Genomic DNA, 27855 nt, shown 5'->3' with positions numbered 1-27855 from the left:
TCTATTTGACTTTATCATTGGCACTCCAAGTGAACATTTGTGATTGAAGGTGGCAGGATAGCCTAGTGGTTAGAGCGTTGGCCTAGTAACCTGAAAGGTTGCAAGTTCAAATCCCCAAGGTACAAATCTGTCGTTCTGCCCCTGAACAGGCAGTTAACCCAGTGTTCTTAACTGACTTGCCTAGTTAAATAAAGGTTAAAAAAAAGGGACCCAGCATCCAAGACTATGATCAGTTGTTGACTGATACTGTAGGACAGGGTTTCCCAAACTTGATCTTTGCCGATTGTCTTTACAATCATTTACAAAAAGACTTAGAAATCTATTTCAAATTACAAAAAATAAAATGACAGTAAGGATCTTTAAAAAGAACGTGCAGTGTTTTGTGTTGGCGGTTGTCCTATCTGCCTATCTGCACAATGGGTGCACTTTTTGGTTTTCAAATATCCAACTCATCATCAAGCTTTGATTATTTGAAACAGCTGTGTAGTGCTAGGGTAAAAACCAAAACGTGCACCCGGGGGGGTTGCCATGTCCTACCCTGCTGTAGAACATGTCAGTCCCTTCAATAGAGGGGGAGGATCCTCTGTATCCCAATGCTTGTAATAATATACAATTTGGGAAGTCACAGTGTACCAATTTAGTGCAGTTAACCTTCAAACAATGACACCAGTATACAGCCTTCCAAGGCCCTCGTATAAATCACTGGGAAAGATAGCTGAATATGCACAACATATAATCCCATCATGCATTGAGGCAATGCTGTGCTTACACAATGGCGCAAAATGGCCTCCTTGGGGAGGAAAGGAAAGGATACAATGTAAAACAAATAATTCCCGGGAGCTAGGCATCCTCCTCGCCTCATAAAGCATTTCAGACATAGGGGAGGAGAGAAGTGACCTGGTTAATGTCAACTTAATTTCTACATAGTGTACAGGGAACATCTTTGATATTGTTTCCTCTTTTTACACCCATAATCAACTTTTTTCTCAAAGATGGGCCAAATACAGCTACAGCACCCCCCTGTACAATATCAGATGCCAGCCCATTTCTCTCTGTGAGAGGTCGAAACTTTACAACATCATAACGTGTCATCTCTCTGTGAGAGGTCGAAGCTTTACAACATCATAACGTGTCATCTCTCTGTGAGAGGTCGAAGCTTTACAACATCATAACGTGTCATCTCTCTGTGAGAGGTCGAAGCTTTACAACATCATAACGTGTCATCTCTCTGTGAGAGGTCGAAGCTTTACAACATCATAACATGGCATCTGTCTCTGTGAGAGGTCGAAGCTTTACAACATAACATATCATCTGTCTCTGTGAGAGGTCGAAGCTTTATAACATCAATACATGTCATCACTCTCAGAGAGGTTGCATTTCGAGAAAAAAAAGAGAACAGAGAAGAAAATAATAGCTACAGTGGCAAGAAAAAGTATTTCAATCCTTTGGAATTACCTGGATTTCTGCATAAATTTGTCATCAAATTTGATCTAATCTTCATCTAAGTCACAACAATAGACAAACAATAGTGTGCTTAAACTAATAACATACAAATTATTCTATTTTTCTTGTCTATATTGAATATGTAATTTAAACAGCCTAATGACATCTCCAAAAGCTAATTGAAGTCAGGGGTCAGCTAACCTGGAGCCCAATCAATGAGACGAGATTGGAGATGTTGGTTAGAGCTGTCACAATACAGAGGCGGATGCAAGATGCAAGCAACGATGGTTTAATGAAACAGTTTACAACATCAACAGGACAGACAGAATATACTCAGACGTAATCCAACCCAGGGCCTAGGGCGCATCCTCTGATGATAGCGTGCTGAGAAATCCAAGGGAGTGTGTCCGGCTGGGTAGGAAGGAGCACAGCAGATAATCCACACAAGGGCGGCGAGAGAATGAGCACTGACACACGACACAACCTCAGGGAAGAAACAACGATCTGACAACAAGAAACACAGGTTACAGAACATATAAAGGGGAAGATAATTAATTCCAGCTGGCGCAGACAATCAGGCCAAGATTGGGAACCACGCCCACACAAACACGAGAGAGAGAGAGAGAGAGAGAGAGAGAGAGAGAGAGAATAGAGAGAGAAAAGAGAGAGTGAGGCAGTGGATTCATGAACCGTGACAATACCCCCCCCCCTAGGAACGCCTCTTGGCGTTCCCAGGCAAATTTACCTGTCGATTGAAATCATCGATAAGGGAGTGATCCAGAATGTCCCTAGCGGGTACCCAACTTCTCTCCTCCGGACCGTAACCCTCCCAGTCTACCAGGTACTGGAATCCGCGTCCCCTCCTTCTCGAGTTCAAAATCCGATTGACAGAAAAGGTGGTCTCCCCATCAACAAGTCGTGGCGGCGGGGGAACCGGGACCGGCGGGTTAATGCGTGCCTGAAACACCGGTTTTATCTTGGACACATGGAAGGTAGGATGAATTCTCCTATACGCCGGAGGAAGCTTGAGCCGGACCGCCACCGGACTAATGATCCTGGTGACCTTGAACGGCCCGATAAATTTGGGGGCAAGCTTGTTAGAAACGGATCGGAGTGGAATGTTCCTCGTAGAAAGCCACACTCTTTGTCCAACGACGTATACCGGAGGCTTCGACCGGTGGCGATCGGCCTTAGCCTTGGTGCGCGCCCCCACCCGGAGGAGAGTCTCACGGGCTCTGCTCCATGCGTGATGGCACCTCTGGATGAAAGCGTGAGCGGAGGGAACAGTGACCTCGGACTCTGTACTGGGAAAGATAGGTGGCTGGTAACCTAAACTACACTCAAACGGAGAGAGACCCGTGGCTGCCACTGGCAACGAATTGTGAGCGTACTCAACCATAGAGAGTTGTTGACTCCAGGAAGAGGGGTTCTTAGAAACCAAACATCGCAACACTCTCTCCAAATCTTGGTTGGCCCTCTCCGTTTGACCGTTGCTCTGGGGATGAAACCCTGAAGAAAGACTGACACTCGCTCCCAGTAACCTACAAAACTCCTGCCAAAACTTGGACACAAATTGGGGCCCCCGGTCAGAAACTACGTCCATCGGCAGGCCATGTAAGCGAAAGACATGATCCACGACCGTTACCGCTGTTTCCTTGGCAGATGGTAATTTAGGCAAGGGAATAAAATGAGCCGCCTTCGAGAACCGGTCCACCACGGTCAAAACAACCGTCCTGCCCTGGGAGGGCGGGAGACCGGTAACAAAATCTAGCGCGATGTGGGACCAGGGTCTCGAAGGGACCGACAGCGGTTGGAGTAACCCATCTGGGGGTCGATTAGAACTCTTCCCAGTGGCACAAACCGAGCAAGCCAAGACAAAACTGTGAATGTCACGAGCCATCAGCGGCCACCAAAAGCGTTGCTTCACTAAAAAGCTAGTACGGCTGACTCCTGGATGACACGCTACGTTGGAGCAATGCCCCCACCGAATAACATCGGACCGACACCCCTCCGGTACAAACAACCGATTAGGCGGACAACCGGGCGGAGGCGTTACCCCTTCTAAGGCCGTTCTGACCCTCGATTCAACCTCCCATATAAGTGTGGAGACCACTAGGGTCCTGGGTAGGATGCACTCGGGAGTGGATGGGCGTTCGGAATGGTCAAAAATGCGAGAAAGGGAATCGGGTTTGACGTTCTTGGAACCCGGGCGATACGAGAGAGAGAAGTCAAAACGTCCGAAAAAGAGTGCCCACCGCGCCTGCCTGGAGTTGAGTCTCTTGGCTGTTCTGATATATTCCAAATTCTTGTGATCGGTCCAAACTATAAAAGGTACCCCCGAACCCTCTAACCAATGGCGCCACTCCTCCAGTGCTAACTTTACTGCCAACAACTCTCTGTTGCCAATGTCGTAGTTGCGTTCCGCAGGTGATAACCGATGGGAAAGGAACGCGCAAGGGTGCATCTTGTTGTCAGAAGCGGCACGTTGGGAAAGTACCGCACCTACCCCCACCTCTGAAGCGTCCACCTCCACCACGAACTGACGCGAGGGATCGGGAGCTATGAGGATGGGGGCCGAAACAAAGCGGCTCTTGAGTTTGACGAATGCAGCCTCGGCTGTATCGGTCCACCTGAACGTCACTCTGGGGGAGGTTAAGGCGGTAAGGGAAGCGACTATCTGGCTAAAGTTGCGAACAAAACGCCGGTAGAAATTGGCGAATCCCAGAAACCTCTGTAGGGCCTTACGGGAATCTGGGCTTGGCCACTCCACCACAGCCTTAATCTTGTCAGGATCCATGCGAATACCTTCAGTCGAGACGATGTAACCTAGGAATGGAACGGATTGTGCATGAAAAATGCATTTCTCCGCCTTGACAAAAAGTCCATTCTCCAACAACCTCTGGAGCACTCGTCTGACGTGCTGACCATGTTCCTGGAGAGAAGAAGAAAAAATCAGTATGTCATCCAGGTAAACATATATGAACTGATCAATCATATCTCTCAGCACGTCATTGACGAGTGCCTGGAAAACCGCTGGGGAGTTGGATAGCCCGAAAGGCATGACCAAATACTCGAAATGCCCTCTGGGGGTGTTAAACGCTGTTTTCCATTCGTCCCCCCTCCTTATGCGAACCAAATGATAAGCATTACGTAAATCCAACTTAGTGAACACAGATGCTCCCTGTAACCTTTCAAAGGCTGAGGACATCAACGGTAAGGGATAGGTATTCTTCACTGTGATGTTATTCAACCCACGGTAATCAATGCAAGGACGCAGAGATCCGTCCTTCTTCCCCACAAAGAAGAACCCCGCCCCCGCTGGCGAAGAGGAAGGACGAATGAATCCAGATGTCAGAGAATCAGAGATGTATCTCTCCATAGCCTCCCTCTCAGGAACAGAGAGAGAATATAACTTACCCTTAGGCGGAGACTCACCTGGCAATAATTCTATTGCACAGTCATAGGGACGATGCGGAGGAAGAGAAGCAGCACGGGACTTACTGAACACCTCCTTCAGGTCGAGGTATTCAACGGGCACGTTAGACAAATCCACTGCCTCCTCTAGAAACACAGAATCAGACACAGATGAACAAGCCGACACTAAACAGGACTCAAGACACTTGTTACTCCACATGGATATAGAGTTCTGACCCCAGTCAACTCTGGGGTTGTGTTGGGTGAGCCAAGGGTGGCCGAGAACTAATGGTGCCAGAGGTGAGTCCATGAGTAGAAATGATAATGTCTCAGTGTGATTGCCGGAAGTGATGAGTGTGATAGGTTCAGTGGTGTGAGAAATGTTGGGGAGTTCTTGACCATTGAGAGCGTTGACGGATATCTTGTGCGTGAGTGAGGTGATAGGAATCTGGAGCTTGTGAGCGAGCTTGAAGTCCATGAAATTACCCTCTGCTCCTGAGTCCAGTAAGGCTTGGGTGTCGTGCGTGTGGGTGGCCCATCTTAGTCTTACCGGGAGGAGGGTGGATGATGAGGTCTTCTCTATGGTGACACCACCCGATAGTAGCCTCATACTTACTACCGGGCTTGATCTTTTACCGGGCAGGAATGGATAAAGTGGTCCGCTCTACCACAGTAGAGACAGAGTCCTTGGGATCTCCGCCTCTCCCTCTCCTCCCGAGAGAGGCGAGCTCTTCCCCGCTGCATGAGTTCGTGAGCGAAGTCTGAACTGGCCGTGTTCCCGCCGCTGGCATGCCAGTCCTCCGTGTTGTTATACGGTCTGTTAGGGCATGCTCGGCGGCCAATACGACTCAGACGAGCGTCGACCCTCAAGGCTAATTCCACTAGTCCATTTAAACTCCTGGGAAGATCCAGAACATAAATCTCCTTCTGAACCCGGTCCTCCAGCCCATGCAGGAACATGTCCCACTGCGCCTCCTCGTTCCACTGACACCCTGCAGCCAGAGTGCGGAATTGAATGGAATATTCCGATACTGAACGGTCTCCTTGGCGAAGGTCAGCGAGTAGTCTGGCCGCCTCCCTACCCGCCACGGCCCGATCGAAGACTCTTCTCATCTCCTCGGAGAGTGTCTGGAAAGAGGTGCAGCATGGGTCCTGGTTCGCCCACACCGCCGTTCCCCAAAGAGCCGCTTTTCCGGATAGCAGGGTGAGTACGAATGCTACCTTAGACTGTTCCTGGTTGAAGGTCCGTGGCTGCAACGAGAAATGCATGGAACATCTCGTAAGAAAAGCTCTACAATAGTCCGGATCACCTGAATAACCCTCTGGTGTCGGTAGCCGTGGCTCTAGCTGAGAATCCAGCTCTGGCGGGGCGTGTGGAACTGCCGGTGTAGGTGGCGCAGCGAGACCCCTCAGATGTTGTAATTGTTGGGTCAGCTGGGATACCTGCGTCGCCATGGCTTGTACTGCCCGACCTGTGCTGGAGATGTTCTCCTCTTGTTGATCCATTCTCGTGATACTGCGGGAAATGAATTCGGTCAGACTCGTTGAACTCGCTGCATCCATGGTGGGGTCAGATCGTTCTGTCACAATACAGAGGCGGATGCAAGATGCAAGCAACGATGGTTTAATGAAACAGTTTACAACATCAACAGGACAGACAGAATATACTCAGACGTAATCCAACCCAGGGCCTAGGGCGCATCCTCTGATGATAGCGTGCTGAGAAATCCAAGGGAGTGTGTCCGGCTGGGTAGGAAGGAGCACAGCAGATAATCCACACAAGGGCGGCGAGAGAATGAGCACTGACACACGACACAACCTCAGGGAAGAAACAACGATCTGACAACAAGAAACACAGGTTACAGAACATATAAAGGGGAAGATAATTAATTCCAGCTGGCGCAGACAATCAGGCCAAGATTGGGAACCACGCCCACACAAACACGAGAGAGAGAGAGAGAGAGAGAGAGAGAGAGAGAGAGAGAGAGAGAGAGAAATAGAGAGAGAAAAGAGAGAGTGAGGCAGTGGATTCATGAACCGTGACAAGAGCTGCCTTGCCCTATAAAAAACACTCACAAAATTTGAGCTTTCTATTTACAAGAAGCATTGCCTGATGTGAACCATGCCTTGATCAAAAGAGATCTCAGAAGACCTAAGATTAAGAATAAAGCTGGAAAGGGTTACAAAAGTATCTCTAAAAGCCTTGATGTTCATCAGTCCATGGTGTTAGGATCTGAGAATATGAAAATATACTTATTCATGTCACTGATGGAGTGCTAAGGTTTAGAGGGTCTACACCAGCATATAAAGGGTTATAGGAGGAAGGTATATAGTGTGTGCAACTAAGCTTGTAATGTGTTGAGTGCAGGGAAGTGATTACATGTGGCAGGCATTGATAAGGGGAAAGAGCCATGGATTAGTGATGAAGGGGGGTAGAGGTCAGGTTAACTTAAGGGAGAAATAGAAGTTTATGGCCTGTATCACTAGTGTTCTGCCTAGCAGTAAAGAACGATGTTTGTACAGATGGGTAGGAGGAGACTCAGCCTAGGAGAAAGGGTTAAATATCAGTGATTGTGTGAAATGGCTGAATTACAGCTGTATCAACCCTTTGGGAAGAATTAAACTTGGTTAAGCTACTCTGAAAATAAGAACCTAACAATGGTAAGACAAATTGTCTATGGATGGAGAAAGTTCAGCACTGTTGCTACTCTCCCTATGAGTGGCCATCCTGCAAAGATGACTGCAAGAGCACAGCGCAGAATGCTCAATGAGGTTAAGAAGAATCCTAAAGTGTCAGCTAAAGACTTACAGAAATCTCTGGAACATGCTAACATCTCTGTTGACAAGTGTCATGACTGTCCTGATCAGGTCAGGTTACAGGAGACCACAACCCTACAGATTATCTCTCAACCCCAACAGAGGAGCGAGAGATCTAGGGGTCTGAAGATGTGGGGGTTTTATGACCCCTCACACCCATGGTAATTCTGAGACCACGGACAACATTCCTTTGTCCCTTCCCTCTCACTATGGAGAACCAGCCTCAGAACTGTAAACATGCAATAAAGGGACTTTGGAACAATGGTTTCCGTCAACTACAATGGTGGTCATGACGATAGATGGAATATGAAAATGTATGTCATTTTTGTTTTGTTATTAAAGGTTAATAGATGACGTTATTATGAAAACATTGTAACGTTAAGAGTTTTCTTCGTATATGCTTGATGTTTGTTTATACATTGTACGTTGTGTGGAAAATGTCCAAATCAAAGAGAATGTTTCGGTAAAGATGAAATGTGAAGTTACTTGTCTACAATTGGATTCCAGTAAAATCTATACCTTGCCCCTTAAACTTGGTACGCCCAGAGAATTGCCCTGAAGGCGGTTACGCCCACATCTGACCCGAGGGTATAAAACCTGTGAGTGCAGAATTAACAGATTAGACTAAGTGACCCGAGCTGCAGCCAAAGGTCTAAAAGGTCAACGAACCCAAAACGCAACAAGTTTGAAGACAAATAAATATTTTTCTACCCAAGCTACGGATGAGTAGCGGTGTCTAAAGCGGGTGAATTCAAGCCGAACCACCTAGCCTCCACTCCCCATCGAATCGTGGTACCTACACTCTTTCATCTTTACGCTGTGAGCTCTGAGCTACAGAGCTATCTGTCCTCCGAAGACCCCTTCCGGAGCAAGGGAACAGGCCAGTAAACCAAAGGACACGGACATCGTGAGGACACCTAGAGAGGTGCGCAGGAGAAGTGCGTCATTGAGCAGCTTGAACGGTCCACGCGGGAAAATCCACGGAGAACTTCCACAAGTAATTACGTCATTATATTCTGACTCATAACAGCGGCAGTTTGGAGCAAGGCTAGGGTTAGAATGAGCATAGCTGACAATTTCACCCAAATGTATATTCCTCTTGTGTACTTTCTCTCTTTCGCTCTCTTTTAAATCCCCATTTTGGGTAACATGCGCCCTAGTGTTTTGGCCCGTTATACTAAGTTCTAATCAATAGCCTAGAATGTGTTTTTGTGTATGTGTATCTTTTATCATCATTTTAGCTTTTTAGTAAATAAACATTCAACTAAGATTGGTGTGGTGCGAATTCATTAGTGAGACCCGGGTCCGTGCAGAATCCCGGGCTATACGACGTTCAGAACGAGACTGTTAGAGGCAACTGGTTAATTAGCGGCTGTGGTAAAATCGATATTCTGATATTCTTTGAGTTAATTTGGGAAATAGAAACTCAATAAAAACTAGTCTTCCCATGGTGCCCCAGGTTAATGAGTTAATAATTGCTTGATTCAGTTAATCACGTAATTAGAAACTTGTAATCAGTCGATGAGCAACAGTCGCCACATTAACTAATACAACGTCACGACACAAGTCTACGATACGTAAAACACTAAACAAGAATGGTGTTCATGGGAGGACACCACAGAAGAATCCACTGCTGTCCCCCCCAAAATATTGCTGCACGTCTGAAGTTTGCAAAAGTGCACCTGGATGTTCCACAGCGCTACTAGCAAAATATTCTATGGACAGATTAAACTACAGTTGAGTTGTTTGGAAGGAGCACACAACACTATGTGTGGAGAAAAAAAGGCACAGCACACCTACATCAAAACCTCATCCCAACTGTAAAGTATGGTGGAGGGAGCATCATGGTTTGGGGTTGCTTTGCTGCCTTAGGGCCTGGACAGCTTGCTATCATTGACGGAAAAATTAATTCCCAAGTTTATCAAGACATTTTGCCGGAGAATGTCAGGCTATTTGTCCACCAATTGAAGCTCAACAGAAGTTGGGTGATGCAGCAGGACAACAACCCAAAACACAGAAGTAAATCAACAACAAAATACGCCTTCTGGAGGGGCCCAGTCAGAATCCTGACCTCAACCCGATTGAGATGTGGCATGACCTCAGGAGAGCAGTTCAAACCAGACATCCCAAGAATATTGCTGAACTGAAACAGTTTTGAAAAGAGGAATGGTCCAAAATGCCTCCTGACAGTTGTGCAGCTCTGATCCGCAACTACAGAAAACGTTTGGTTGAGGATATTGCTGCCAAAGGAGGGTCAACCAGTTAATAAATCCAAGGGTGCATATACTTTTTCCACCCTGCACTGTTAATGTTTACACGGTGTGTTCAATAAAGACATGAAAATGTATAATTGTGTGTGTTATTAGCTTATTAAGCAGAGAGTGTTTGTCTATTGTTGTGACCTAGATGAAGATGAGATCAAATTTTATGATTAATTTATGCAGAAATCCAGGTATTTCCAAAGGGTTCACATACTTTTTCTTGCCACTGTACATCCAATATAGGCCCCCCTCTCTTCCTTCACATTTCATGATAGCGCAGACACTAACTGTTCTATGATGGACCTCACATCTTCCAGCTCCTGAAGGCTAATTAGGCGTGGATCTTGCGTGGGCGGGCGTTATCAAAGGCAAGCATCTCCTTGCTCCAGTTCTTTATGGCTGAATGTGGCCATCAGTCGTATGCTGATTAATGAGCTCCTTTTATTTATTTATTAGAAGAAATACATGTCTGTGATCTCCCCTCTCTGTCACCACAGTCCCTAAGACATGGCGAGGGTGCCAACGGTACAGCCTTTAAAGTGTCAACACGGTTGGAGCTTGTGTGTGTGTGAATGTGGTGAGGATTGATGAGCTGTGTAGGCTGCCACAGTCACCTCATCTGAGTTTTTTATTATTATTTTATTTAACCTTTATTTAACTAGGCAAGTTAGTTGAGAACAAATTCTTATTTACAATGTCGGCCTACCAAAAGGCGCAGGGACAGGGGCTGGGATTTAAATGTTTTATATATATATATATATTAATATATATATATATATATATATATATATATATACAGTATATATATGTATAAACATTGGACAAAACGCACATCACGACATGAGAGACACCACAACACTACATAAAGAGAGCCCTAAGACAACATCACAGCATGGTAGCAACACAACATGACAACAACATGGTAGCAGCACAAAACATGGAAAACATTATTGGGCACAGACAGCAGCACAAAGGGCAAGAAGGTAGAGACAACAATACATCACACAAAGCAGCCACAACTGCCAGTACGAGTGTCCATGATTGAGTCTTTGAATGAAGCGATTGAGATAAAACTGTCCAGTTTGAGTGTTTGTTGCAGCTCGTTCCCGTCGCTCGTTGCAGTGAACTGAAAAGACGAGCGACTCAGGGATGTGTGTGCTTTGGGGACTTTTAACAGAATGTGACTGGCAGAACAGGTGTTGTATGTGGAGGATGAGGGCTGCAGTAGATATCTCAGATAGGGGGGAGTGAGGCCTAAAAGAGTTTATAAATAAGCATCAACCAGTGGGTCTTGTGACGGGTATACAGAGATGACCAGTTTACAGAGGAGCATAGAGTGCAATGATGTGTCCTATAAGGAGCATTGGTGGCAAATCTGATGGCCGAATGGTAAAGAACATCTAGCCGCTCGAGAGCACTCCTACCTGCCGATCTATAAATTATGTCTCCGTAATCTAGCATTGGTAGGATGGTTATCTGAATCAGGGTTAGTTTGGCAGCTGGGGTGAAAGAGGAGCGATTACGATAGAGGAAACAAAGTCTAGATTTAACTTTAGTCTGCAGCTTTGATATGTGCTGAGAGAAGGACAGTGTACCATCTAGCCATACTCCCAAGTACTTGTAGGTAGTAATCACACTTGTGGGCATTCTTCTTACCAAACTACATGACCTTTGTTTTGGAGGTGTTCAGAATAAGGTGAAGGGTAGAGAAAGCTTGTTGGACACTAAGAAAGCGTTGTTATAGAGCGTTTAACACACAATCAGCTGAGTATAAGACAGTATCATCTGCAGATAAATGGATAAGAGAGCGTCCTACTGCCTAAGCTATGTTGTTGATGTAAATTGAGAAAAGCGTGGGGCCTAGGATCGAGCCTTGGGGTACACCCTTGGTGATAGGCAGTGGCTAAGACAGCAGATGTACTGACTTTATACACTGCACTCTTTGAGAGAGGTAGTTAGCAAACCAGGCCAAAGACCCCTCAGAGACACCAATACTCCTTAGCCAGCCCACAAGAATGGAATGGTCTACCATATCAAAAGCCTTGGCCAAGTCAATAAAAATAGCAGCACAACATTGCTTAGAATCAAGGGCAATGGTGACATCATTGAGGACCTTTAAGGTTGCAGTGACACATCCATAACCTGAGCGGAAACCAGATTGCATACCAGAGAGAATACTATAGACATCAAGAAAGCCAGTCAGTTGATTATTGACAAGTTTTTCCAACACTTTTGATAAACAGGGCAAAATAGAATAGGCCTATAAGTAGGGTTGCAAAGGTTTGGAAACTTTCTGGTAAATTTCCAGAATTTTTGGGGAATTTTTCCAAGGAAGTTAATCCCTGGAATTTGGGGAATTTTGCTTAAATTCATTTTAAAAAGTTAGCTTATAACAGTGAACCTTTTTTGTGGGATACACATACTGTAAGGCAATTATATGTCTTGTGGCATATTTTGGTTAAACTATCCCCAATTCAATGGAATTGCAACCCTCTGTATGCACAGTGCATTCTTCCATCACATGTACAGTGCACTCTTCCATCACATGTACAGCTGATTCTTGCACACTAATGAGATGCTATTGAGCCCACACTACTACACTGTCTGAGCCAAGAACTACATGCTTTCTGGTTAGTTTTGATCACAATACTGGGTGGGATGAATATATTTTATATGACATACATGATTTTTTATTAACTAGTAAATAGTAGCCTACAGCAAAGTGTGTTTAAATCATTTCTAACGTGTTAACAATTCCTACTAGTTAGTTTTTGTTACCATGTGGGTTTTAACTTGCTTAAGCCTCCTGAAAAGTGTTAATTCACCTGTTTCCATACATGTTTCATTTTAAAACATTTATCTTACAAAGGAGTTGTTTAATATAACTGCTTAACTATTTATCTGTACATGGAATTGTATTTGGGGTTTTTTCACCAATCTTTACAGGAAAATGCCACGGGCACTATCTGATGTGTGGAGACATTTCACTGCAGCTAATGTAGAAGGAAAAGCTGTGTACATTTGCAAATACTGTGCCAAACCATATGTGAAGAATGCAACAAAGATGCAGAATCATCTGGTCAAGTGCATAAAGTTCCCTCAGTGCTCACAACAAGCAACCTCTGACAAAAGCCCCTCTACTTCTATTTGAGGTGAAAGTTATGAAGCAGACACCTTATCGATAGCAACAGCTCATATTCCTCCTGGAATCAGACGTTTTTTTGACTCAATGGAGGAACGTAGTAAGAGAAATGCTGATGAATGACTTGCTCGAGCTGTGTATGCAACTGGTTCACCTCTGATGCTCACAGGCAATGTGTATTGGAAGAGATTTCTGAATGTTCTTCGCCCAGCATACACCCCTCCAACCAGATATGCTTTATCAACTAATTTGCCGAATGCAGAGTTCAAGTGAAGGTCAAGCAAATTATGGAGAAATCAGACTGTATTGCAATCACCTCTGATGGGTGGTCGAAAGTTCGTGGGCAAGGAATAATTAACTGCGTCATCTCCACCCCTCAACCAGTATTCTACAAGAGCACAGACACAAGGGACAACAGACACACCGGTCTCTACGTTGCAGATGAGCTGAAGGCAGTCATCAATGACCCTGGACCACAGAAGGTATTTGCACTGGTGACAGACAATGCTGCAAACATGAAGGCTGCTTGGTTTAAAGTGGAGGAGTCCTACCTTCACATCACACCCATTGGCTGTGCTGCTCATGCATTGAATCTGCTCCTCAAGGACATCATGGCACTGAAAACAATGGATACAGTCTACAAGAGAACCAAGGAAATGGTTAGGTATGTGAAGGGTCATCAAGTTATAGCAGCAATCTACCTCACCAAGCAAAGTGAGAAGAATAAGAGCACCACATTGAAGCTACCCAGCAACACCCGTTGGGGTGGTGTTGTCATCATGTTTGACAGTCTCCTGGAGGGGAAAGAGTCTCTCCAAGAAATGGCCATATCACAGTCTGCCGATATGGATAACCCCATCAAGAGGATCCTCCTGGATGATGTATTTTGGGAGAAAGTGGTAAGCAGCCTGAAACTCCTGAAACCTATAGCAGTAGCCATTGCATGGATTGAGGGAGACAATGCCATCCTGTCTGATGTTCAGACTCTGCTTGCAGATGTAAGAGAAGAAATCTGTACTGCCCTGCCCACTTCACTGTTGCTCCAAGCAGAGGAATCTGCAGTTCTGAAATACATGAAGAATTCTGCCTGAAGCCCATACATGCCGCAGCGTACACATTGGACAACAAGTATGCTGGCAAGAGCATCCTATCTGGTGCAGAGATCAACAAGGCCTATGGTATCATCACTACCGTGTCTCGCCATCTTGGACTGGATGAGGGCAAGGTTCTTGGCAGTCTGGCGAAGTACACTTCCAAGCAAGGGCTTTGGGATGGAGATGCAATATGGCAGTCGTGACAACATACCTCATCAGCCACCTGGTGGAAGGGACTTTGTGGATCTGAGGCTCTTTACCCTGTTGCCTCCATCACCCTCCAAATCCCACCAACATCAGCCGCCTCAGAGCGCAAGTGGTCCTTGTTTGGGAACACACACACCAAAGCACGCAACAGGCTGACCTATACAAGGGTTGAAAAATTGGTGGCCATCTGGGCAAATTTGAGGCTTTTTGAGCCTGACAACGAGCCATCCTCAACAAGGTTGGAAAGTGACAGTGAAGATGAGGCCTCAGAGTCTGATGTTCAAGAGAGGAACATTGAGGAGGTCCAGGGAGAAGACATGGAAGCCTGAGAGGAAGACAACCAAAGCTTTATTTTCTAGACTATAATTTTACAGATGTATGTTGAAAACGTTTTTGGGAGATGCGATGGATTATTGGGGATAATTCAATATTCCCTTTCTTTTGTTTTATTAATTTGCATATATTTCCGTTAATTCCCAGCTTGATCTCCCCCTTTAAATAAAGGACAAACCGTGGCTCAAAATGCCTTCCAAGCAATGGAAACCTCCCCAGTAAGGAGAGACAGGTTAAAACGGTTCGAGATAGGCTTGGCGATGATAGGGGCAGCAACCTTAAAGAAGAAAGGGTCTAAACCATCTGACTCAGATGTTTTTTTGGGGTCAAGTTTCAGGAGTTTCTTTAGCACCTCGGACTCAGTGACTGCCTGCAGGGAGAAACTTTGTAGCGGAGCAGGGGAAAAAGAGGGAGAAGCGTCAGGGCTAGTTGCATTAGAAGGGGTGGGAGATGAGGAAATGTTGGACGGGCAAGGAGGCATGGCTGAGTCAAATAGGAATCCTGACTTAATGAAGTGGTGATTATAGAGCTCAGCCATGTGCTCCTTGTCAGTAACAACCACATCACCAACATTAAGGGACATGGGCAGCTGTGAGGAGGAGGGTTTTTTCTCCAGGTCTTTAACCATTTTCCAGAATGTCTTGGGGTTAGACCCACAGAGAGAGAACTGCTCCTGAAAGTAACTAACCTTGGCCCTCCGGATAGCCTGAAGGCAGTTATTTCTCATTTGCCTGATCGAGAGCCAATCAGCCTGAGTATGCGTGTGCCGAGCCTTTCGCAAAATGCAATTCTTGAGGTGGAGTAACTCTGCAAGATCACTGTCGAACCAGGGGCTGAACCTGTTTTTTATTCTCATTTTCTTTATGGGGGCGTGTTCGTTAACAATACCACTGAAAATATAAAAAAGAAGGTCTTCGACAGAGGGGGATCAAGCTGATTCTTAACCATTATACAGAGGCCAGTTCATGAAGGAAGACTTGCTCATTAAAGTTTTTTAGTAAGCGTCTATGACAAATCAGGACAGGTCGTTTCACTGAGCAGCCATTACGCACACGATCACTAAGGGCATTACAGAAAACACCAGACTGATACCTATCAGGATTATTTGTGAGGATAACATAGAGGAGAGTAGCCTTTTGAGGGTTAAGTACAGTGGATTATCTACCAACAGTACTTAGTCTCTATGGATGATGGGTTAGTTCTTTAGTCAACTTGGCAACATAATATTATACTAGCCTGCAGGCTATTAATTTGGGGTTATTTGATTTCTGAAAACGAATGAAAAGCTGATCATTAATTGTATACTGAACATTCTTTTCACACGGGGATTGTTTAAATTTATGAATTCAATTTCCATTAATTTCCTGCATTGATGGAGTCAAATGCAGGAAATAGCAGAGGGAGCACCCCCTATCCACATTGAAGGGACAGCAGTGGAGATGGTGGAACGTTTTTTAAGTTCCTCGGCGTACACATCACAGACAAACTGAAATGGTCCACTCACACAGACAGTGTGGTGAAGAAGGCGCAACAGCGCAGAAATTTGGCTTGTCACCCAAAACCCTGACAAACTTTTACAGATGCACAATCGAGTGCATCCTGTCGGGCTGTATCACAGCCTGGTACGGCAACTGCACCACCCTCAACCGCAAGGTTCTCCAGAGGGTGGTGCGGTCTGCACAACGCAGCACAGGGGCAAACTACCTGCCCTCCATGACACCTACAGCACCCGATGTCACAGGAAGGCCAAAAAGATCATCAAGTACAACAACCACCCGAGCCACTGCCTGTTCACACCGCTACCATCCAGAAGGCGAGGTCAGTACAGGTGCATCAAAGCTGGGACAGAGAGACTGAAAAACAGCTTCTATCTCAAGGCCATCATACTGCTAACTCAGAGAGGCTGCTGCCTACATTGAGACCCAATCACTGGCCACTTTAATAAATTGATCACTAGTCACTTTATACAATGCACTCTAAATAATGTAACTTTAATAATGTTTACATATCTTACACTATTCATATCACATGTATATACTGTATTTTATACCATCTGTTACACCTTGCCTATGCCGCATCCATATACTTACATGTACATATTCTCATTCACCCTTTTAGATTTGTGTGTATTAAGTAGTTGTTGGGGAATTATTAGATTACTTGTTAGATATTACTTTACTGTCGGAACTAGAAGCACAAGCATTTCGCTACACTCACATTAACATCTGCTAACCATGTGTATGTGACAAATAACATGTTATTTGGATAACTGACCTCAATAGTCTGTGATCTGACCTCAATAGTCAGTGTCTGCTAGCAACATTTGAGTTGGATATGTAGCTACACGCTTGCATCTGCTTGATATATTTGGTGCTGTGAATGTGTAATGGTGTGTCCTTGCCTGAAGCCTGAAGATGAGGTTGTAGATTTGACTGTTTGAGTGGAGGGGAATCGGGAGGGGGGTCCTACCATACATGCGGTAAGGAGATCAATGGAACGCAGACCGTGGGGGATAGAAAAAGGCGCCGGATTGGCACGCATTCAACAAGTCTGATCTAGCAAAGTGGATATTCGTCAAATCTGTCATGATTTATGTATTGTAACAGGCCCACAATGTGATTACTTAAGTCCAATTTGGATATATGTTTTCGCTGCATAACATGTAGAAGTTATCCCTTTTCAGGTTTAGAATAAGTGACTGCTAAATGCTAACTCCTGTTCATATAAGCTGGTTGAATAGAATGATTCCACTCGTTCGCAAAGAGGCAGGCGCGATAATAACTCAGTAATAAAGAATATAAGCGTTCTGAGCTCTGATCAATGCTGGGAACACAATAATAAGTGGGTAAAGGCTAATTAACAAAATAAAAAGGTGAGTAAATGCTGTTTCACAAATAAAAAGCTGTGTAAATGACAGTTACACTCCACTACATCCCTGATCATATTTATATGGTTGGTCAACCAAGGTTTGCCAGTGCTGTGATAAGATAGTGTAAAATAATGAATTTGAAGAATTGATCTGGATTGTATGTTTGTTACCTAGCAAACCAGATAGTTTTAAAGGAATGATTACATTAATTTTTTCAAATTTACTGCAAATATGCCAACATTCCATTCAAACAATGCAGTCAATCGACATCCATACACTGGCTGAAATCAGTTGATGATAGACAAGTAAATGTAAATGCAACAAGTACAGCTTCATGTATTTTAGAGGCTATTTATACAGAAAATGTGTATAAAACCTGTATCAATTGTATTTATAATTATATTACAATATTTCAGGTTGACATTTATTCTATTGCGCAATTTCTGAAATATCACATGCCTTATGTTTATTTTCCTGCATATGTAAAATTAGGATTATGGCTCTATTGCCATTCATTCCAATTAGAATGGTTTGGATTTCTCCCTGACCAATATGGCTGCCATTTTTCAGTCCATTCTGGAACTTTGAGGATTTATGGGTTCTGCAAGTATGGAACGCCATTTGGGTCTTTGCGTGTCAAAAAATATACACAGCAAATAATTTGTTTGCGCAAGCCAAGCGCCACCACTAGTCAGTAGCACTGTCAAAGATGTATACATATATTTTTTTCTTTGCAAACAAGCACACACAGCAGCCAGGATGTGTTCACAATACCACATTGGTAATAAGCAATTATTTGTTAGACCGAATGGAAAATAATTTGAATTAAGATCAGGATCAAACAAGCAGGATAAAAACTGATAGCTAGATAGTCCAACATTCTCCCTGACATACAACCATCCCAGAGACAGGGAGAAAGGATGGTATTCCTGCAGCTGCTGCCTGCCAGCTAACCACATCCCAACTTCCCAAGCAGTTACACCTGATTCATCCTAGCTTGTCAAAATACAGAAGTATAATCAAGCATTTTTTCAACATTGATGATAGTTTGGAAACTGGAGGTAGGCCTCCATACTACATTGACTTCGGTTTGGAGTATGACAAATCTACCTAGCTAGCACCAATGCAACCAGCCTGAAAACAATGACCGGAAACTGCAATCATTTTTTATCTTTTTTTCAAGGATTTAGTCATCCATATCATTAACAATAAGCTAGGTAACCACTTGTTGTTCTACTATTGAAATCTGACTTCAGTTCATGAAAATAACTAGGTTGCTAGATAAAGAACTTAACAAGCTAACCAGCTACCTAGCTCTGTTGCTTGGTATGTCTAGTGTGACTTGGCCAGACCGGGTCCGACCATCATCAACCAAATCCGAAAACTGTCTTATTTTTTTAACTATTTAAGATGATGATAATATTTAAGATGATGATACCTAGCTAGATGGTTAACTAGCTATAGCTACTGAAAAATATTGTCGTTTTGCTATGTTTTTGGAGAAGGGGATAACTGCATCCCAGAATGGCGACCGTATCTCTCTCTCATCAATTGCACACAATCTCTCCCACTCTATAAATCTAACACCATAATCTCCTATTCAACTGTTTCTCAGTCTATTAGACATCTTTTTGTATTTCTCTCAGCCTGTCCACCCCTCTCTTTCCTTTGTGACTGCACCTCCTGATGGGCTGCAGGGTCAGACAGTAATTTTCCTGTTCCCATGGGGACTCCATCGTAACAGGCACATGCAAGAACACACACAGACACGTTTGCAACGGATTTTAGATCAGGGTCCTTGCAATCAATGTTCCTTAAATGTTATTTTTATTTTTTAAATCCGGCACTTAGCAAATTTCAGGTCTGTTGAGCGCAAACTTGAATGTTGTGAAAATTCCAGCATACGTTTACTGTGAACACTGAGGCTGTATAGGCATTAAGTTATAGTTTTAACAGTGGCCAAGTAGGCTACTGTGGCTATCTTATCCTACTGTAGACCTACCAGAGTGGCCTACCATCAAAAACAATGGAGAAAATGCATCCTATAACATTTTAACATGGAAATAGCTGTTCAATGTAGGCCTATATTCCATGAAATTTGCATATAAACTCAGCAACAACAAAAAAACGTTCTCAAATCAAATCAAAATCAAATCAAATTTATTAGTCACATACACATGGTTAGCAGATGTTAATGCGAGTGTAGCGAAATGCTTGTGCTTCTAGTTCCGACAATGCAGTAATAACAACAAGTAATCTAACCTAACAATTCCGCAACTACTACCTTATACACGCAAGTGTAAAGGGATAAAGAATATGTACATAAAGATATATGAATGAGTGATGGTACAGACGGCATAGGCAAGGTGCAGTAGATGGTATAGAGTACGGTATATACCTATGAGATGAGTACTGTAGGGTATGTAAACATAAAGTGGCATAGTTTAAAGTGGCTAGTGGTCCATGTATTACATAAGATGGCAAGATGCAGTAGATGATATAGAGTACAGTATATACATATACATAAGAGATGTGTAATGTAGGGTATGTAAACATTATATTAGGTGGCATTGTTTAAAGTGGCTGGTGGTACATTTTTACATAATTTCCATCAATTCCCATTTTTAAGGTGGCTGGAGCTGAGTCAGTTTGTTGGCAGCGGCCGCTAAATGTTAGTGGTGGCTGTTTAACAGTCTGATGGCCTTGAGATAGAAGCTGTTTTTCAGTCTCTCGGTCCCTGCTTGGATGCACCTGTACTGACCTCGCCTTCTGGATGATAGCGGGGTGAACAGGTAGTGGCTTGGGTGGTTGTTGTCCTTGATGATCTTTATGGCCTTCCTGTGACATCGGGTGGTGTAGGTGTCCTGGAGGGCAGGTAGTTTGCCCCGGGTGATGCGTTCTGCCGACCTCACTACCCTCTGGAGAGCCTTACGGTTGTGTGCGGAGCAGTTGCCGTACCAGGCGGTGATACAGCCCGACAGGATGCTCTCGATTGTGCATCTGTAGAAGTTTGTGAGTGCTTTTGGTGACAAGCCGAATTTCTTCAGCCTCCTGAGGTTGAAGAGGCGCTGCTGCGCCTTCTTCACAACGCTGTCTGTGTGGGTGGACCAATTCAGTTTGTCCGTGATGTGTACACCGAGGAACTTAAAACTTTCCACCTTCTCCACTACTGACCCGTCGATGTGGATAGGGGGGAGCTCCCTCTGCTGTTTCCTGAAGTCCACAATCATCTCCTTTGTTTTGTTGACGTTGAGTGTGAGGTTATTTTCCTGACACCACACTCCGAGGGCCCTCACCTCCTCCCTGTAGGCCGTCTCGTCGTTGTTGGTAATCAAGCCTACCACTGTAGTGTCGTCCGCAAACTTGATGATTGAGTTGGAGGCGTGCATGGCCACGCAGTCGTGGGTGAACAGGGAGTACAGGAGAGGGCTCAGAACGCACCCTTGTGGGGCCCCAGTGTTGAGGATCAGCGGGGTGGAGATGTTGTTACCTACCCTCACCACCTGGGGGCGGCCCGTCAGGAAGTCCAGGACCCAGTTGCACAGGGCGGGGTCGAGGCCCAGGGTCTCGAGCTTGATGACGAGTTTGGAGGGTACTATGGTGTTAAATGCTGAGCTGTAGTCGATGAACAGCATTCTCACATAGGTATTCCTCTTGTCCAGATGGGTTAGGGCAGTGTGCAGTGTGGTTGCGATTGCGTCGTCTGTGGACCTATTGGGTCGGTAAGCAAATTGGAGTGGGTCTAGGGTGTCCGGTAGGGTGGAGGTGATATGGTCCTTGACTAGTCTCTCAAAGCACTTCATGATGACGGAAGTGAGTGCTACGGGGCGGTAGTCGTTTAGCTCAGTTACCTTAGCTTTCTTGGGAACAGGAACAATGGTGGCCCTCTTGAAGCATGTGGGAACAGCAGACTGGGCTAAGGATTGATTGAATATGTCCGTAAACACACCAGCCAGCTGGTCTGCGCATGCTCTGAGGACGCGGCTGGGAATGCCGTCTGGGCCTGCAGCCTTGCGAGGGTTAACACGTTTAAATGTTTTACTCACCTCGGCTGCAGTGAAGGAGAGCCTGCAGGTTTTGGTAGTGGGCCGTGTCAGTGGCACTGTATTATCCTCAAAGCGGGCAAAAAAGGTATTTAGCCTGTCTGGGAGCAAGACATCCTGATCCGCGACGGGGCTGCTTTTCTTTTTGTAATCCGTGATAGACTGTAGACCCTGCCACATACCCCTTGTGTCTGAGCTGTTGAATTGCGATTCAATTTTGTCTCTGTACTGGGACTTAGCCTGTTTGATAGCCTTGCGGAGAGAATAGCTACACTGTGTGTATTCGGTCATGTTTCCGGTCACCTTGCCCTGGTTAAAAGCAGTGGTTCGCGCTTTCAGTTTCACGCGAATGCTGCCGTTAATCCACGGTTTCTGGTTTGGGAATGTTTTAATCGTTGCTCTGGGTACGACATCGTCAATGCACTTCCTAATGAACTCGCTCACCGAATCTGCATATTCATCATTGTTGTTGTTGGACGCCGTGCGGAACATATTCCAATCCGCGTGATCAAAGCAGTCTTGAAGCGTGGATTCAGATTGGTCGGACCAGCGTTGAACAGACCTGAGCGCGGGAGCTTGTAGTTTTAATTTCTGTTTGTAGGCTGGAATCAACAAAATGGAGTCGTGGTCAGCTTTTCCGAAAGGAGGGCGGGGGAGGGCCTTATATGCGTCGCGGAAGTTAGTATAACAATGGTCCAGAGTTCTGCCAGCCCTGGTCGGACAATCGATGTGCTGATAGAATTTAGGGAGTTTTGTTTTTAGATTAGCCTTGTTAAAATCCCCAGCTACGATGAATGCAGCCTCAGGGTGTGTGGTTTCCAGTTTACAGAGAGTCAGATAGAGTTCGTTCAGGGCCATCGATGTGTCTGCTTGGGGGGGAATATATACGGCTGTGATTATGACCGAAGTGAATTCCCTTGGTAGATAATGCGGTCTACATTTGATTGTGAGGAGTTCTAGATCAGGTGAACAGAATGACTTTAGTTCCTGAGTGTTGTTATGATGGTCACACCACGTCTCGTTAATCATGAGGCATACCCCCCCGCCCCTCTTCTTACCAGAAAGATGTATGTTTCTGTCTGCGCGATGCGTGAAGAAACCAGCTGGCTGCACCGACTCCGTTAGCGTCTTTTCAGTTAGCCATGTTTCCGTGAAGCAGAGCACGTTGCAATCCCTGATGTCTCTCTCGAATGTTACCCGTGCTCGGATTTCATCGACCTTATTCTCAAGAGACTGGACATTGGCGAGTAGTATGCTAGGGAGTGGAGCGCGATGTGCTCGTCTCCGAAGCCTGACCAGGAGACCGCTACGTTTGCCCCTTTTTCGGCGTCGTGTAGCTTCGCCGGCTGGGATCAGGTCCATTGTATTGGGTGGAAGGCAAGACACTGGATCCGTTTCGGGAAAGTCATATTCCTGGTAGGAAGGGTGGTTAGTTGACGTTAATCGTATATTCAGTAGTTCCTCCCGGCTGTATGTAATGAAACTTAAGATCACCCGGGGTACCAATGTAAGAAATAACACATAGAAAAACAAAATACTGCATATTTTCCAAGGAACGCGAAGCGAGGCAGCCATCCTGTTCGGCGCCGGAAGGTCAGGTTTGTTTCAGTATGTGTTGCATTGAACGTAGCTCTCTCACTGTCAACTGCGTTTATTTTCAGCAAACTTAACATGTGTAAATATTTGAATGAACATTACAAGATTCAACAACTGAGACATAAACTGAACAAGTTCCACAGACATGTGACTAACAGAAATGGAATAATGTGTCCCTGAACAAAGAGGGGGTCAAAATCAAAAGTAACAGTCAGTATCTGGTGTGGCTACCAGCTGCATTAAGTACTACAGTGCATCTCCTCCTCATGGATTGCACCAGATTTGCGAGTTCTTGCAGTGAGATGTTACCCCACTCTTCCACCAAGGCACCTGCAAGTTCCCAGACATTTCTGGGGGGAATGGCCCTAGCCCTCACTCTCCGATCCAACAGGTCCCAGACGTGCTCAATGGGATTGAGATCCGGGCTCTTCACTGGCCATGGCAGAACACTGACATTCCTGTCTTGCAGGAAATCACGCACAGAATGAGCAGTATGGCTGGTGGCATTGTTATGCTGGAGGGTCATGTCAGGATGAGCCTGCTGGAAGGGTACCACATGAGGGAGGAGGATGTCTTCCATGTAACGCACAGTGTTGAGATTGCCTGCAATGACAACAGGCTAAGTCCAATGATGCTGTGACACACCGCCCCAGACCATGACGGACCCTCCACCTCCAAATCGATCCCGCTCCAGAGTACAGGCCTCGGTGTAACGCTCATTCCTTAGACAAAAAACGTGAATCCGACCGTCACCCCTGGTGAGACAAAAACGTGACTCGTCAGTGAAGAGCACTTTTTGCCAGTTCTGTCTGGTCCAGCGATGTGGGTTTGTGCCCATAGGCAACATTGTTGTCGGTGCTTTCTGGTGAGGACCCGCCTTACAACAGGCCTACAAGCCCTCAGTCCAGCCTCTCTCAGCCTATTGGGGACAGTCTGAGCACTGATGCAGTGCTCGGGCAGTTGCTGTTGCCATCCTGTACCTGTCCCGCAGGTGTGATGTTCGGATGTACCGATCCTATGCAGGTGTTGTTACACGTGGTCTGCCACTGCGAAGACGATCAGCTGTCCATCCTGTCTCCCTGTAGCGCTGTCTTAGGCGTCTCACAGTCATAACTGTGACCTTAATTGCCTACCGTCTGTAAGCTGTTAGTGTCTTAACGACCGTTCCACAGGTGCATGTTAATTAATTGCGTATGGTTCATTGAAGAAGCATGGGAAACAGTGTTTAAACCCTTTACAATGAAGATCTGTGAAGTTATTTAGATTTTTACGAATTATCTTTGAAAAACAGGGTCCTGATAAAGGGACGTTTCTTTTTTTTCTGAGTTTAGGTTAACTGCAGCTCTGATTGGTTATACCTCACTGGTCTGTGTAGAGTTTGGCTGAGTCGTGCATGTCAGTGCATTAAAATCCTACTCTGATGCGTTTTGCCTACAACAACATTTCTTGCATAGTTTGTTTTGTTTCAGTATGTGTTGCATTGAACGTAGCTAATATTGCGTTGATTAGATCACAATTGCCACAGTAAAGGGACACGTGATAGTGTTAACAGGGAAAACGGTGGTCACCAACCTTATGAGTCACTGAGTGAAAATGCAAGCCGAGATCTACCTCAGATTTTTTTTAACATTACTTAAAAAACATAAGAATGTGCGACATTAACCAATTAAAAACAGTACTATAGCAATGAGGGTTGTGCAGTAAGCTATAGGCTCAATACATTATCACTGCATATTGGCTTTGCATGAATTGCCCTGCCAATGCATTGTTGTTTGGGCCATTTTTTTTATTATATTGACCAAAATATAAACACAACATGTAAAGTGTTGGTCTGATGTTTCATGAACTGAAATAAAGTATCCCAGAAATGTTCCATACGCACAAAAAGCATATTTCTCTAAAATGTTGTGCACAAATTAGTTTACATCCCTGTTATTGAGCATTTATCCTTTGACAAGATAATCCATCCACCTGACAGGTGTGGCATATCAAGAAGCTGATTAAACAGCATGATCATTACACAGGTGCAGCTCATGCTGGGGACAATAAAAGGCCACTAAAATATGCAGTTTTGTCACACAACAGAATGCCGCAGATGTCTCAGGTTTTGAGGGAGCGTGCAATTGGCATGCTGTCTGCAGGAATGTCCACCAGAGCTGTTGCCAGATAATTTTATGTCAATTTCTTTACCATAAGCTCCCTCCAACAACTTTTTAGAGAATTTGGCAGTACGTACAACCGGCCTCACAACCGCAGACCACGTGTAACCACGCCAGCCAAGGACCTCCACATCAGGCTTCTTCACCTGCGGGATTGTCTGAGACCAGCCACCCAGGCAGCTGATGAAACTCAGGAGTATTTCTGTCTGTAATAAACTCATTCTGATTGGCTGGGCCTGGCTCCCCAGTGGGCATGCCTGGCTTCCAAATGGGTTGGCCTATGCCCTCCCAGGCCCACCCATGGATGTGCCCATGCCCAGTCATGTGGAATCCATAGATTAAGGCCCAATGAATTTATTTCAATTGACTGATTTCCTTACATGAACTGTAACTCAGTTAAATTGTTGAAATTGTTAAATGTTGTGTTTATATTTTTGTTCAGTATATATTTCAACATTTTAGATAGGCTATATGATCACAAAAGTAATAGATCCATTTTTGTATTACTTGTCAGGCACAGCTGAATGGAAATAGGAAGAACTCGCATTTTATGACTTAGAAAAGTGTTGAATACAAAGTGTTGACAGTGCTGAGTAAGGACAAACATGAACTCACTCATAAAAACAGCAGCTCTTTGGTGTATTCGTTGACAGTCTCTCTCTAGTCATGGTTTTAAACGTTTTGAAATTTTCCAGTATCAACTTTGCTGTAGCTGTCTTTTATACCTGCTAGTTCCTGCATAAATGGTAATCTGAGCCATCCGATTGGCCAGCGGTAGGCCTATAGTGCACTTGATTTGCTCTCCGGGCCCGCAAGGAAGGCAGAGTTTGTACCTTCAGACACATGGTTAAAAATGTCAACAGTTGCCTACCCGGCGCGCAGGGCAGCTGAATCGGGTGAACCTACCGCCAACAGCCCAAGATTAATAAAAAAATAGGAACACACGGCTTTATAGTTGGGTTTTTTACAGAAATGTTTGGCGATCGACTAGGTATGCCTTGGAGATCGACCAGTCCATCGCTATCGTCCGGTTGGTGACCACTGCTCTAGAAAGTTGAGTGAAGTTCAATAATATTTATTCTGCGTGGCCGTCCCAGGGGAGCTGCGCCCACACACGCACGCAGCTTAGAGGGAACATTGCTTGCAATCCTTTAATCAACATTAGTACACAGAGGGCCAGAGCTGGTCACCTCATTCTGAGGTCAGGGCACCACTCTCTCTCTGCCTCTTTATTGGTCTGTCACTCCCACTCTGACTTTATCTCTGTCCATTGTGTAGCCTCATTTTCTCCCTCTGTCCTCCTCTACCATCATAGTGTCTTTTTAGAAAATGCATAAATGCTGTCTTTCACGCTAGTTAGCTTTGGCTCGCGAGACTACCTCTAACGTCCTTCATACTGGACACAGAGACATAAAAATGGTATCAATTAGTTCATCTGACTCTGGGGTACATAAAGTACATAAAGTGCCTCATTGCCAAAATCCTGAAGTATCCCTTTAACACTGGATAGTCTTCTCACAGTAAAGTGCATGTTTATCGATCTCTGAAGACCTAGCATGAGCTTCAAGGAAATAACTATAAAGGCCTGTATCCTAGCTGTGATCTTTGTATAAATCATCGGAAGTCAGACCTTCCCAGAAATTGTGTCAATCAATCAATCAACCAATCCATCCATCCAATTCCCTAAATGACATGGGTGTAACGGTTCACCAAACCCACAGTTCAGTACATATTGTGGTTTTGAGATCACGGTTCGGTACGTTTTCGGTACAGCAGGGAAATTAAATGCCATTCACAATGTTCAGCATTCACAATGTTCCTTGCATTGTCTGTTGTGACAGGATTGTTATGTTGGGCATCTCAAGTTTCACTCTGATGCTGCGTTTGTAACCATGTGGGAGGTGGGAATTTACCAGTTGTGAAGTCGTAAATACCAATTGGATGGATTCATGTGATTTGAACTTGTTGAGGATTGCCGATTGGCTAATGGCCAACAAACTGTGCCAACCATAAACTAAAAGTACAGCTGTCATGCTTGTAATTTATAGAGTTCAAAAACCACATTTAAAGATTGCTTTTTGTAAATAATGTTTGTTGTTGCACTTAACTGCCCGAAAATGCTTTTATATAGGCCATTTCCTTAGTAGGTGACGTCATAGGTCACCTTATGGGAGAAGTGGGTGGTTAGGATAATAGACAAGTTTCCCACTAGTAATTACCAGTTGGAGGCAATTGAAGTGGCTTTTCTCAGTCGTATGTGGTAAATTCCCACTTGGTTATAACGCACCATGACACTGCCTCCTTCAGTGCCAGATGCGTGTCTGTAGCACGGTCCATCTCCCACTCCGGGGTAACCACTCCGGGGTAACCAATCCGGGGTAACGTGATGGGCTGCTGCTGTTAATTAAGCGCAAACATTTCGGCTATGGTTTGCTTATATAGAGAGTGTACTACATGTTTCCTGATATGGGTGCAAG

At 44.9% G+C, this 27855-nt stretch overlaps 1 protein-coding gene across 1 annotated transcript in view; it reads right to left on the bottom strand.

Moving 5' to 3' along the window:
• LOC139562344 (protocadherin-15-like) overlaps window positions 1-27855 on the bottom strand; it is a 289491-nt gene that overhangs the window by 120541 nt on the left and 141095 nt on the right. The gene's annotated exons all lie outside the window — the stretch shown is intronic.

Source organism: Salvelinus alpinus, chromosome 32 (genome assembly GCF_045679555.1).
Source record: "Salvelinus alpinus chromosome 32, SLU_Salpinus.1, whole genome shotgun sequence".
Classification (NCBI taxonomy): Eukaryota; Metazoa; Chordata; class Actinopteri; order Salmoniformes; family Salmonidae; genus Salvelinus; species Salvelinus alpinus.
This window is presented reverse-complemented; position numbering and strand designations above follow the sequence as displayed.